The sequence below is a fragment of the Lepidochelys kempii genome, chromosome 8 (genome assembly GCF_965140265.1).
Source record: "Lepidochelys kempii isolate rLepKem1 chromosome 8, rLepKem1.hap2, whole genome shotgun sequence".
Taxonomy (NCBI): Eukaryota; Metazoa; Chordata; order Testudines; family Cheloniidae; genus Lepidochelys; species Lepidochelys kempii.
The window spans coordinates 43,460,889-43,474,896 of record NC_133263.1 but is presented as its reverse complement, the minus strand read 5'-3'; positions in this window follow the sequence as shown (position 1 = coordinate 43,474,896).

Sequence of the window (14,008 nt, the reverse complement as noted above, 5' to 3'; positions counted from 1 at the left end):
CAAGCCCAATGCTCAAGATCACTCCGAATGGCCATGAGCTAGTCATTCAGGAAATCCCGAATTTCTGAACAGGCTAGATCCCACTGGAATTCCTATCCTGCCTTAGTGACATTTAGCACCATCTTTGTTAGCAATTCCTGGGTCATCGAACTCAGGGCAGAAATAACATGTAATTTACCAATTTTAGCCTGCACCTGGGTTGACTGAGCTCCAGTAATAAGACTCGTAGCCTTTCCCAGCTGTCCTAATTTCTTATCATGTTATTTGCCTTTATAAATATTCCAAATTGCTGCTGCACTATTTGCACCATCCCGTAGGCATCCAGCCAAATTTCTTTTCCTTCTAGAGGAAACCCATGCCCTCTGCTGTGCTAACCGAATAGGAGCCTCCTTGGGAGCAGTTTGGATACATGGAAGTAATTTGAAAGCCAGATAAGGGCAGGGTAAATTTTACAGTTCCTAGGGTACCATTAATTACTGTTAGCTGGTATCCTGATACATCCCTCTTGGGAATAGTACCATACCATATCAGTTGGCTAAAATTTTTTATATGCTTTTGTAAGGCATTAACATTAAGAGCATAAGAAAGGGTATATTGCAATATGGTACAGGTTAAATTATTTCAATACAGATAAAATTTCCGGTGGCAGAACACACTTTTTTTGAGTATGAGTTTGATTATTTACTAACTGGATGAATAAATAACAGTAAAGGCCCATTTCCCCTGGTACACTGCAAACCCCCGGAATGGCCATCATATCAACTCCCGCATAGAACCCATCAACCTCAAAGTCAGATTCCTGGGGCTTGTGTGTCTTGTGGTATTATACACTTCTATTTTTACTGACCCATTTGTTCTCATAGAATCATAGAATATCAGGGTTGGAAGAGACCTCAGGAGGTCATCTAGTCCAATCCCCTGCTCAAAGCAGGACCAATCCCCAACTAAATCATCCCAGCCAGGGCTTTGTCAAGCCTGACCTTAAAAACTTCTAAGGAAGGAGATTCTACCACCTCCCTAGGTAACGCATTCCAGTGTTTCACCACCCTCCTAGGGAAAAAGTTTTTCCTAATATCCAACCTAAACCTCCCCCACTGCAACTTGAGACAATTACTCCTTGTTCTGTCATCGGCTACCACTGATTCTCCACTTAATTGTTTGCTCATATGACATTTTATCCCAGCAATCCCTGTGCTTCCATTCACATTTGGCGCCTTCTTTCAATGTTTTTTGCGCTGTGTGCTCTGTCTTCCCTTTCGGTCTGCAGGAATGGAGCCCAAACTGCTGAGGAATATGCTGATGAGTCTCGCCAGCACGTCACGTTTGGCAGTCGAGTTACTCCTTAAGATCCAAACTGACAGTGAGGACTTCGACGATGATATCGACTTGAGTAACACATACAACACAAGAATGCTTGTGGCATTCACAGACATGCTCCACCATGGAACACTGCTTCTGGGCTTGGGAAACAAGCACTGAGTTGTGGGATCACATCGTCATGCAAGTCTGGGAGAGGTGCAGGGGGGCGGCTGGCAGGGCCGGGGGAGAGACCCAGCCCCAAACATTGGTGGAGCTGAGCCCCCGGGCTCTGAATATTGCTGGAGCCCGGGCACCATGGGCCCATATAACTTGCCACCTATGGCAGCATCTTGTCCATACCAGACAGAGCAATGATTCCCCCATACTTAAGGGCAAGCACAGTCTACACAATAGCATAATTTGCCCTCCCAAAGCGAGCACACATAACCCACAGGAGTCCCAAAATGGTGAGTAAGCACAGGGTTAAGGGGGACTGACTGTTTCATGGCCGTACTGTCCTCTGGGGTTCTGTGCCTTGGGGAGAGCCAACAGCTACAGGAAGCCCCTATCCTGAATACTGTCCCCACATTTTCCACAGGATTTCATCCTGGAAGATATCTCGATGCTGAGGGTGACCTGGGAAGCAAGGGAGGGTCTTCTACTGCGATGTGGCTTCCGCCCTGGCCCATATGCAACTTGCCTGTGTGCAGCAATGATTCCCCCACCCCTCACGGCACAGTGGTGCGGACATAGATTCATAGATATTTAGGTCAGAAGGGACCATTATGATCATCTAGTCTGACCTCCTGCACAACGCAGGCCATAGAATTTCACCCACCCACTCCTGCAAAAAACCTCTCACCTATGTCTGTGCTAATGAAGTCCTCAAATCGTGGTTTAAAGACTTCAAGGAGCAGAGAATCCTCCAGCAAGTGACCCGTGCCCCATGCTACAGAGGAAGGCGAAAAACCTCCAGGGCCTCTTCCAATCTGCCCTGGAGGAAAATTCCTTCCTGACCCCAAATATGGCGATCAGCTAAACCCTGAGCATATGGGCAAGATTCATCAGCCAGATACTACAGAAAATTCTTTCCTGGGTTAGCCTAACTGGGACAAGGAGTACAGTAGCTCTGCCAAGGAACCTGCGCAAGTGCATTGCACAGCTTCTGGATGAGACCTTTGAAGAGATCACTGAGGCTGATTACCGCGGTGTGAGAGAGCACATCAATGCCCTATTCCGCATCTAGGCATGCATGCAGCCCTAACCCTCCTCATCCCAAGAGCCCACACCAAATAACTTCCTTCTCAAAATGAAAGCCACTTACCGGGCACCTCCTCTGGTGTTTGTCCTTCCCCAAGCATTGGCTGCTGCAACTGGCTACCTTCCTCCTGGCTTGAGAAAAAGCTCCTGGCTACATGCAACTAGGGATTCCGGGGTGTCTTCCTCCTCCTCAGCACCCTCGCTCCTGCTTTGCTGCTCCTCCTCCTGCCTTGTTGAACTGGGCTCTGAAGTGTCCATGTGTGACAGATTTATGTTACCAATCTGCTTGGGGCATCAGGTGATCAGGCTGAGGCTGCAGGAGCTTTAGGAGAGGAGACGAAGGAGCACACCAAGTGACTAAGTTTTAAAGGTTTCAGAGTAACAGCCGTGTTAGTCTATCTTCGCAAAAAGAAAAGGAGTACTTGTGGCACCTTAGAGACTAACCAATAACCGGATGCATCCGATGAAGTGAGCTGCAGCTCACGAAAGCTCATGCTCAAATAAATTGGTTAGTCTCTAAGGTGCCACAAGTACTCCTTTTCTTTTTAAGTTTTAAAGCTTTATTAATAAAATAACAGCAGTGAGTGCTGGGTGCTCCCCACGTCACTCAGAGGAAGGAAGAAAGTGTTAGTGCCCACGCCCTAACCCACTTTCATACTCACACAAGCACAACCCAAGGCTGGCCAAGCCTGGGTGTAACGGAAGAGGAAGAGGGGGGAAAGGTAAACAAGAGTTCTGTCCTGTGCACAGGCTGTCTAAGGTCCGCTGTTGATCTCTGACTTGCTTTAGCTCTTGGAGGGAGTTTTAAGCCCTGGGTTCTTCTGGGGGTGTTTCATTCAGGGACCTCTGTCCCCTGTGCTCTTTGTACCAGTCCCAACTGGCTTTCCACGGCTTCCTCAGCTTTCCCAAAACACACTGGCTTCAGGTACGCGAGACTGTTGTTTTCCAACTCACTGACCTTCGCAGTCTCACTAGCTTTGCAGCCCCTACAATTTTGTTCAGCTCAATTCTTTTTCTTTTCTCATGGCTGGTCGGGGTTGAGATACGAGCTCCCAGCTTTTTGGCATTAGAGAGTCTGTTTGTGTGCATTGGCCTTGGGTGGTGGAGTCAGCTTCTTATCTTCGGACCTAGCTGGATCGTCGAATTAACCCATTCCTTTCTCCCTTCCTCCCCCTTCGGCCTCTCACAACCTGCAAAGGAATATTTTGCTCCTCACTCACACCTTCAACCCCTCCCAAAATCCTTTCCCATGCATATGCATATATAGGTGTTAGCGATATACAATGCTGGTGCTTACCCAGGAGACCCCAAGGGGGCCAATTTTACTGTGACTGGGACATTCCCATTGGGCAATTTTACTGTGACTGTGACAAATGGTGGTTCTCGGAGTGGAGGTGGGGTCGCCCCCCCAGTATTGCGTCCAGCTCTTTGTAGAAATGGTAGGTCTTGGGGGCAGCACCGGAGTGGCGGTTTGCCTCGTGGGCTTTGCGGGAGGCATTCCGCAGCTCCTTCACTTTTATCCTGCACTTCAGTGTGTCCCGGTCATGGCCCCTTTCCATCATGTCCCTTGATATCTGCCCAAAGGTATCGTAATTCGTACTCCTGGAGCACAGCTGGGACTGGACAGCTCTCCCCCCCCACACAAACACTGATGAGGTCCAGCACCTCGCCATTGCTCCATACTGGCGCATGGAGGCATGGTCACCTGGAAAGATATGCTGAGAGAACTCCATGCCTGGCTGAGTAAACATGAAGGGAATTTTCAAAATTCCAAGAGAATTTAAAGGGCGGGTCTGACCGTTGGTCACCTAAGGCCAGGGCAGTAGAGTTCAAAGTGATGACCCGAGTGGCTAGAACAGGCATCATGGGACACTTCTGGAGCCCGATCAGAGCGTATTAATAGACCAGGGCGTCCACGCTGGTGCTGCAGTGCTCCAGCCACGGTGCACCAAGCGTTATGCCTCTCACAGAGGTGGATTACCAGGAGCGTTCCAGCCGATGAGTTAGGGCGCTCTATGTGCCTTTGCCAGCGTGGACGCTTCGTGAGTTAGGGCTCACAGGGCTGCTTTAATGAGCTCTAAGTCGCAAGTGTCCTGGGGATGAAGTGCCATGCCCTAAGTGTCCTGGGGATGAAGCATCAGCTCAGCTTTCTGTGTTGAAAACCAGGATCATGTAGTATATATTTCTTGTTGTAGTTTACACAGCAAAATGGGATCATTCTCATCAGCAGTGTGTGCTTTGATTAGTGCTGCTGTGAAGGGTGAATGCAGAAGGAAATGAGTCACACTGGAAGGGTGAAATGGGACAGAGTGGATCCCAGTGCATGTGACAGGATCAAGGTGCCTGATGCATTTGAGATTAAAGGGAAAGATAGAGAAGTGAGGGGGAAGGATTCCTGTTCAATTAGCAAAGATATTTTATCAATTAGAACTACTGCTACAGCACCAAGCATTTCACTGACAACACATATGGCCAAACCCAGCTTTCAGTTCCTCTGCTCTAAACAGGGAGTCATGCAGCTGAAGTCAGCAGCTATTTTCACTTTACACGATTGTAACTTGCAACCTTAGGCCCCAATCCAGGAGCAGACTCTGTGAGGACAGGGTTATGCCTGTGTAACACTAACAGACCCCGGTCATCAGTGGGCAGAATTGAACCTGGGTCCTCTGGAGCTCAGTGCATGAGCCTCTACTGCAGTGGTGGGCAACCTGTGGTTTGTGGGCTGGACGCAGCCCATCAGGGTAATCAGTTGGCGGTCCATGAGACAGTTTGTTTACATTGACTGTCTGCGGGCATGGCTGCTTGCAGCTCCCCTTGGCCGGGAACAGCAAACCACAGCCACTGGGAGCTACAGGCAGCCATACCTGCGGACAGTCAATGTAAACAAACTGTCTCACGCTCTGCCAGCGGATTACCCTGATGGGCTGCATGTGGCCCGTGGGCTGCAGGTTGCCCACCACTGCTCTATTGTGTGAACTAAAAGCCACATGGCCCTTAGCTAAGGCTATAGAACAGACTCATTAATCTCTAAGTGGTGTTGGTACCACTAGAGGGGATAGAACACCACACTCAGGAGATGTGTGGATTACATACTTCCCCTAGCTGAGGAAGTGCATCCTGAGCTTCAGAGACTTCCCAGTTGAAATCCCGGACAAGCCCCCACTTATAACACCGACAGACCCCAGTCATCGGTGGGCGGGATTGAACCTGGGGCTTCTGGAGCTTAGTGCATGAGCCTGTACTGCATGAGCTAAAAGTCACATGGCTCTTAGCTAAGACTGGAGAGCAGACTCATTAATCTCTAAGTGGCCTTGGTGCCACTACAGGGGACAGAACACCACACTCAGGAGATGTGTGGGTTACACCTGCACAGGCCAAACTGCAGCACTGGGGCCTAAACTGATAACAACAGAGAAGGGGCTGGGAAGAGGTGTCTCTAAAAGGCAAGGTGAAAAAAGTTTATTCATAATAATACCTAGCTCTTAATAAAAGTTTATTCATAATAATACCCAGCAGATGTCAAAGTGCTTTACAAAGCAGGTCAGGATCATTATCTGCATTTGCAGATGGGGAAACTGAGGCATAGAGTGTGGCTGTGACTTCCTAAAGTCATCTCGCAGGCCAAGAGTAGAACCCAGGTATCCCAAGTCATAATCTACTGCATTATCCACTAGGAAACACTGCCAAACAGGAGGGGAGCACCTGAAGTCCCCATTGTACTAACTGCATCAAAGCATAGTAAAGAGGCAGTCTATACTCTAAAGAGATTATCATCTGTGACAAACAGTGTCCAGACACCCCAAGGTGAGAACACATGGTTTAAACCCCCCAAAATAAGCAGTTAAGTCAACTGATTGCATCGATGGTATTTTAGTGTAAGTGTATATTGAGTAATGTTAGAAGGCTTTCCCTTTACCCTCTCCCCTGGTTCTTGTCACACGGCCAGAAATCAGAAGACCAGAAGTCCGAAGTGTAGAGTGTAGAGTGAAATGCAATGTTTATTGGGGTTAGTTTCCAGCAAACATGTGTTCCATAACTCTTCATAGGGGTAGCCGTGTTAGTCTGGATCTGTAAAAGCAGTAAAGAGTCCTGAGGCACCTTATAGACTAACAGATCATAGAATCATAGAATATCAGGGTTGGAAGGGACCCCAGAAGGTCATCTAGTCCAACCCCCTGCTCGAAGCAGGACCAATTCCCAGTTAAATCATCCCAGCCAGGGCTTTGTCAAGCCTGACCTTAAGAACTTCTAAGGAAGGAGATTCCACCACCTCCCTAGGTAACACATTCCAGTGTTTCACCACCCTCCTAGTGAAAAAGTTTTTCCTAATATTCAACCTAAACCTCCCCCACTGCAACTTGAGACCATTACTCCTTATTCTGTCATCTGCTACCACTGAGAACAGGCTAGATCCATCCTCTTTGGAACCCCCTTTCAGGTAGTTGAAAGCAGCTATCAAATACCCCCTCATTCTTCTCTTCCGTAGACTAAACATCCCCAGTTCCCTCAGCCTCTCCTCTGAAGTCATGTATTCCAGTCCCCTAATCATTTTTGTTGCCCTTTGCTGGACTCTTTCCAATATTTCCAGATCCTTCTTGTAGTGTGGGGCCCAAAAATGGACACAGTACTCCAGTTGAGGCCTCACCAATGTCGAATAGAGGGGAACGATCATGTCCCTCGATCTGCTGTCAATGCCCCTACTTACACATCCCAAAATGCCATTGGCCTTCTTCGCAACAAGGGCACGCAGTTGACTCATATCCAGCTTCTTGTCCACTGTAACCCCTAGGTCCTTTTCTGCAGAACTGCTGCCTAGCCATTCGGTCCCTAGTCTGTAGCGGTGCATTGGATTCTTCTGTCCTAAGTGCAGGACTCTGCACTTGTCCTTGTTGAACCTCATCAGATTTCTTTTGGCCCAATCCTCCAATTTGTCTAGGTCCTTCTGTATCCTATCCCTACCCTCCAGCATATCTATCTCTCCTCCAGTTTAGTGTCATCTGCAAATTTGCTGAGGGTGCAATCCACACCATCCTCCAGATCATTTATGAAGATATTGGGCAAAACCGGCCCCAGGACTGACCCTTGGGGCACTCCTCTTGATACCGGCTGCCAACTAGACATGGAGCCATTGATCACTACCCGTTGAGCCCGACAATCTAGCCAGCTTTCTACCCACCTTATAGTCCATTCATCCAGCCCATACTTCTTTAACTTGCTGGCAAGAATACTGTGGGAGACAGTGTCAAAAGCTTTGCTAAAGTCAAGGAACAACATGTCGACTGCTTTCCCTTCATCCACAGAACCAGTTATCTCGTCATAGAAGGCAATTAGATTAGTCAAGCATGACTTTCCCTTGGTGAATCCATGCTGACTGTTCCTGATCACTTTCCTCTCCTCTAAGTGCTTCAGAATTGATTCCTTGAGGACCTGCTCCATGATTTTTCCGGGGACTGAGGTGAGACTGACTGGCCTGTAGTTCTCAGGATCCTCCTTCTTCCCTTTTTTAAAGATGGGCACTACATTAGCCTTTTTCCAGTCATCCGGGACTTCTCCCGGTCGCCATGAGTTTTCAAAGATAATGGCCAATCACATCCGCCAACTCCTTTAGCACTCTCGGATGCAACGCATCTGGCCCCATGGACTTGTGCACGTCCAGCTTTTCTAAATAGTCCCGAACCACTTCTCTCTCCACAGAGGGCTGGTCACCTCCTCCCCATGCTGTGCTGCCCAGTGCAGTAGTCTGGGAGCTGAGCTTGTTCATGATGACAGAGGCAAAAAAGGCATTGAGTACATTAGCTTTTTCCACATCCTCTGTGACTAGGTTGCCTCCCTCATTCAGTAAGGGACCGACACTTTCCTTGACTTTCTTCTTGTTGCTAACATACCTGAAGAAACCCTTCTTGTTACTCTTAACATCTCTTGCTAGCTGCAACTCCAGGTGTGATTTGGCCTTCCTGATTTCATGAGCAATGCCTGCATGCCTGAGCAATATTTTTATACTCATCCCTGGTCATTTGTCCAATCTTCCACTTCTTGTAAGCTTCTTTTTTGTATTTAAGATCAGTAAGGATTTCACTGTTAAGCCAAGCTGGTCGCCTGCCATATTTACTATTCTTTCTACACATCGGGATGGTTTGTCCCTGTAACCTCAATAAGGATTTTTTAAAATACAGCCAGCTCTCCTGGACTCCTTTCCCCCTCATGTTATTCTCCAGGGGATCTTGCCTATCAGTTCCCTGAGGGAGTCAAAGTCTGCTTTTCCGAAATCCAGGGTCCATATTCTGCTGCTTTCCTTTCTTCCTTGTGTCAGGATCCTGAACTCGACCATCTCATGGTCACTGCCTCCCAGGTTCCCATCCACTTTTGCTTCCCCTACTAATTCTTCCCGGTTTGTGAGCAGCAGGTCAAGAAGAGCTCTGCCCCTATTTGGTTCCTCTAGCACTTGCACCAGGAAATTGTCCCCTACATTTTCCAAAAACTTCCTGGATTGTCTATGCACCGCTGTATTGCTCTTCCAGCAGATATCAAGGTGATTGAAGTCTCCCATGAGAACAAGGGTGTGCGATCTAGTAACTTCTGTGAGTTGCCGGAAGAAAGCCTTGTCCACCTCATCCCCCTGGTCCAGTGGTCTATAACAGACTCCCACCATGACATCACCCTTGTTGCTCATGCTTCTAAACTTAATCCAGAGACTCTCAGGTTTTTCTGCAGTTTCATACTTGAGCTCTGAGCAGTCATACTGCTCCCTTACATACAGTGCAACTCCCCCACCTTTTCTGCCCTGCCCGTCCTTCCTGAACAGCTTATATCCATCCATTACAGTACTCCAGTCATGTGAGTTATCCCACCAAGTCTCTGTTATTCCAATCACAACATAATTCCTTGACTGTGCCAGAACTTCCAGTTCTCCCTGCTTGTTTCCCAGGTATTCATGCACTTGAGATAACCTGCTGATCGCCCCTCTTTCTCAATATGAGGCAGGAGCCCTCCCCTCTCATGCGCTCCTGCTCGTGCTTCCTCCCGGTATCCCACTTCCCCACTTACCTCAGGGCTTTGGTCTCCTTCCCCTGGTGAACCTAGTTTAAAGCCCTCCTCACTAGGTTAGCCAGCCTGTTGCGAAGATGCTCTTCCCTCTCTTCATTAGGTCGAGTGCTTCGAGTGCTTGTTCAGGTCCCTTCCATATTAGGTGTGTGTGCTTGCCACATGCACCGGTGCTGGAAGTTTTTCCCTCAATCGTATCCGTAGGGGACTGGCTCTGGAGCCCTCTGGAGTGGTGCACACATGCCGCAGTATAAGGAGCACCACCAGCTCCCCCGACGCTTAATTCCTTCTTGCTGCCAGTGATGGTGCTGGAATGTCCGCTGCTTCTGGTAGTATTGCGCTTCATTCAGTGTTTCTTATGAACGTTTTCATAGAATCATAGAATATCAGGGTTGGAAGAGACCTCAGGAGGTCATCTAGTCCAACCCCCTGCTCAAAGCAGGACCAATTCCCAGTTAAATCATCCCAGCCAGGGCTTTGTCAAGCCGGGCCTTAAAAACTTCTAATGATGGAGATTCCACCATCTCCCTAGGTAACCCATTCCAGTGCTTCACCACCCTCCTAGTGAAATAATTTCCTGTAAAATAGTTGTACATAGTTAATAGTTTCCTTAGTGTTAGTTCTAATTTAGTTGGTCCCGGACAGTACTTCAGCCTAGGAACAGGGCATGCCCTGGTACCCAGGCTTTAAGCCCTGTGATTGTTGTAAGCGGCCTAAGCCCATCAGCGACCCGCACAGTTGTTGTTTAAGGTGTCTGGGTGAAGGACACATAAGCGACAAGTGTTGCATCTGTAAATCCTTTCAACCCTGGATAAAAAAGGAGAGTGACATCCATCTCAGGGCACTCCTGATGGAGTTGGCACTGACCCCGGCACTGGAGCAGGGGTCTGACTCAGCCCGAGCACCACAGCATCCGTGTGGAGCACCCCACTGGTGCCATATAGAAGCCAGCACTGATCCCCCTTCCTGGATCCAGCCAAGAAGCCGAAGAGGACTGTGAGGGAAGATCTCCCATTTCCTGTAAGGGAAAGAAGAGGGCTGGAGGAGAGCCGAGACCCATGCTGGGTGGCTCAGCACCTCTGTCAGGGAGTCCCAGCTCAAGTTGAGCAGTCTAGCCCATCCCATACCATGTCTGCCACACCGGAGAGTGATGAGGGTCTTCGTCAAGTCGAAGTGCCATTGACACCCGAGGCCCTGCAGGCAGCATAGGAGATACTAACGCTACTGGTGCCCCCCATACCCGGCTCCAGCGGTACCCCGGTCCAGGGGTAAACCCAGCTTAGGACCTCCCTGTGTATCCCTGCCTCAGTGGCACCACTCCCCATTGCAGGGAATGTCCTGCCAGCGCTCACCCACACGGACCCGTCACACCTCAGAAGTAGGGAGGCAGGCTCAGTAAAGCCCTCTTCAGTCTCTGGGCCCTGGGCACTGACAGTGGTATTTGAGGTGCAGCTCACTGGTAACCTGGCATAGACCTATGGAGGGACACACCCCCTGGCAACAGCATCGAGACCGGCCCTTTGTGTCGCCAATGCCTCAGCACTGATCATGTGACCAATAGTTTGAGTGGAGCCATCGGTCACCAACACCTGTCACCGAGACACAGATCCCCATGGTTGTGGAGATCCTCCTGATGAACAGCCCGCTCCAGATCCTGGTCCTGCTCTAGATCACGGTACCAATTAAGCAGCATGAGGTGTAGGTTGCCGGATTACCAATACTGATTTGCCAAACACCACTGGTCCCTGAGGTCCCACTCGAGGAACTTGTCTCAATCGGACAAGTCTATGTCGAGATGTAGTGGCTGGCACTGCACAGAGAAGTGCCGCCTGTCTGGCCAATCATGGTCGCCTGACAATGACCACTCCACTTCTGACTCCGGCGCTGAGCAGGAGTCGTTGACATCAGGTCAAACCCTGGCACCAGCAGTACTGTCTACATCATCGGCACCGCAACCGACCCCATGGCCCCAAGACTGGTGGCTGGTGGCCTGGTACCCCAAGAACTTGGGGGTTTACCCAGTCCTTGCAGGCCATCTGGTTGGTGTCGGGCACTTCAGGTAGGCCATCGGACTCAGCATCCAGCCCTCCTCTGGAGGTAATGGCCCCAGAAGGGAGGACCGCCTCAGGCCCATGAGGACATAGGAAAACTGCCGGCTGGATCACCAAGGGACGTGGCAGATACCATGGCACCGGCTTCTTCCTTATCATCGCTGGACGAAGCCATCATGGGTCCCCCTCACCCAGTTCCACAAGAGGATGCTGAGGCTCATCAGGAACTACTGAAGAGGATCACCTCCAACCTGGGGCTCCATGCAGAGGAGCTACAGGAGCCATCCAACTCCCTGTTTGACGTCCTTTACTCCATGGCACCTGCTAGGGTGGCTTTATGCCTACATGAAGGGGTATCGAAAATTACTAATGCACTGTGGCAAACCCCCTCCTCCCTGCCCCCCAACTCAAAAAGGGCCGAGCGCAAATACTTTGTGACAGCTAAAGGTCATGAGAACTCTACACTCACCCAGCCCCAAACTCCCTTGTAATTGAGGCTGTTAATCAGAGGGAGAGGCAGGGTCAACCTGGGCTACATCCAAGAATAAAGACTTGAAGAGACTGGATCTGTTTGGGTGAAAAATGAATTCGTCTTTGTCAACGTTCCTTCCCCACTCTGAACTCTAGGGTACAGATGTGGGGACCTTCATGAAAACCTCCTAAGCTTACTTTTACCAGCTTAGGTTAAAACTTCCCCAAGGTACAAACTATTTTATCCTTTGCCCTTGGACTTCCACTGCCACCACCGAACGTTTATCTGGGTTTATTTTTATTAGGAAAGCGTTGTTTGAAAACGTCTTTCCCCCCAAAATCCTCCCAACCCTTGCACCCCACTTCCTGGGGAAGGTTTGGTAAAAATCCTCACCAATTTGCATAGGTGACCACAGACCCAAACCCTTGGATCTTAAGAACAATGAAAAAAACCATTGAGTTTTCTTACAAGAAGACTTTTAATAGAAGTAAAAAGTAAAAAAGAATCACCTCTGTAAAATCAGGATGGTACATACCTTACAGGGTAATTAGATTCAAAACATAGAGAATCCCTCTTGGCAAAACCTTAAGTTACAAAAAGACACACAGACAGGAATATCCATTCTATTCAGCACAGCTTAATTTCTCAGCCATTTAAAGAAATCATAATCTAACGCATATCTAGCTAGATTACTTACTAAGTTCTAAGACTCCATTCTTGTTCTGTCCCCGGCAAAAACATCACACAGACAGACACAGACCCTTTGTTTTTCTCCCTCCTCCCAGCTTTTGAAAGTATCTTGTCTCCTCATTGGTCATTTTGGTCAGGTGCCAGCGAGGTTATCCCAGCTTCTTAACCCTTTACAAGTGAAAGGATTTTTCCTCTGGTCAGGAGGGATTTTAAAGGTGTTTACCCTTCCCTTTATATTTATGATGGTCTTCCAGCCTTCAACTGAGAGCGGCCAACCACCAAGCCCTCCTTGGTCACTACGATTATAACATGTGGCAGGCTAACATGTGGCAAGTTCGAGGTTTCACTTCCTGAAGGATCCAGGAAGGAATTCTGGGTGATCCTCGAGGAGGGCATGGCTGTGGCCAGAGTGGTCCTCCAAGTAGCTTCAGACGTGGTGGATTCTGCAGCTCGCACTATGGCCTCGGCCGTCTCCATGCGGTTGGCATCCTGGCTGCTCCTCTCTGGACGGTCAAATGAAGGTCAGCAGTTGATGCAGGACCTCCATTCGGCAGGACCTCAATTCGGGAGGACCTCCTTCGGCAGCCAGGCCCTGTTTGCAGAGCAGACAGACAGTAGGCTGCATGGACTGAAAGACTCCCGCACTACACTGAAAACTCTAGGTCTGTATGTCCCCAGTCCAGCCTGTAAGCAGTTTAAACTGCAGCAATCTCAAGGTGAAGGGAGCCAACCCCAGCAGGAGCCACCCCACAAAAAAAGTAGGGGCTACAAGCGCCACCTGATCCACCCACCTCTGCCCTCCACCCAAGTGAGCTCGACCCACAATAAGCAGGTGGCAAGCAAATGTTTTGAGGCTACGCCTGAGGGCAACCTACTGGACTATACCCCAGATCCATGTTTCCCGCTTTTCTCCAACCGCCTTTCTTTTTTCCTCCCTGCATGGACCACTATAACTTTGGACCTCTGGGTCCTCAATACAGTGGCGTAGGGTTATATCCTCCAGTTTCTTTCTACCCCTCCTTTCCACCCCCCTTCTCTGTCCCTCTTCAGGGACCCCTCTCACGAGAGTCTCCTTGCACAGGAGGTATCAGGGTTGCTGCAGTTGGGTGCGGTGGAAGAGGTTACTTATGAGTACAGGAACAAAGGGTTCTATTCCTGGTAATTTTTAATCCCAAAGGCCAAGGGCGGTCTATGG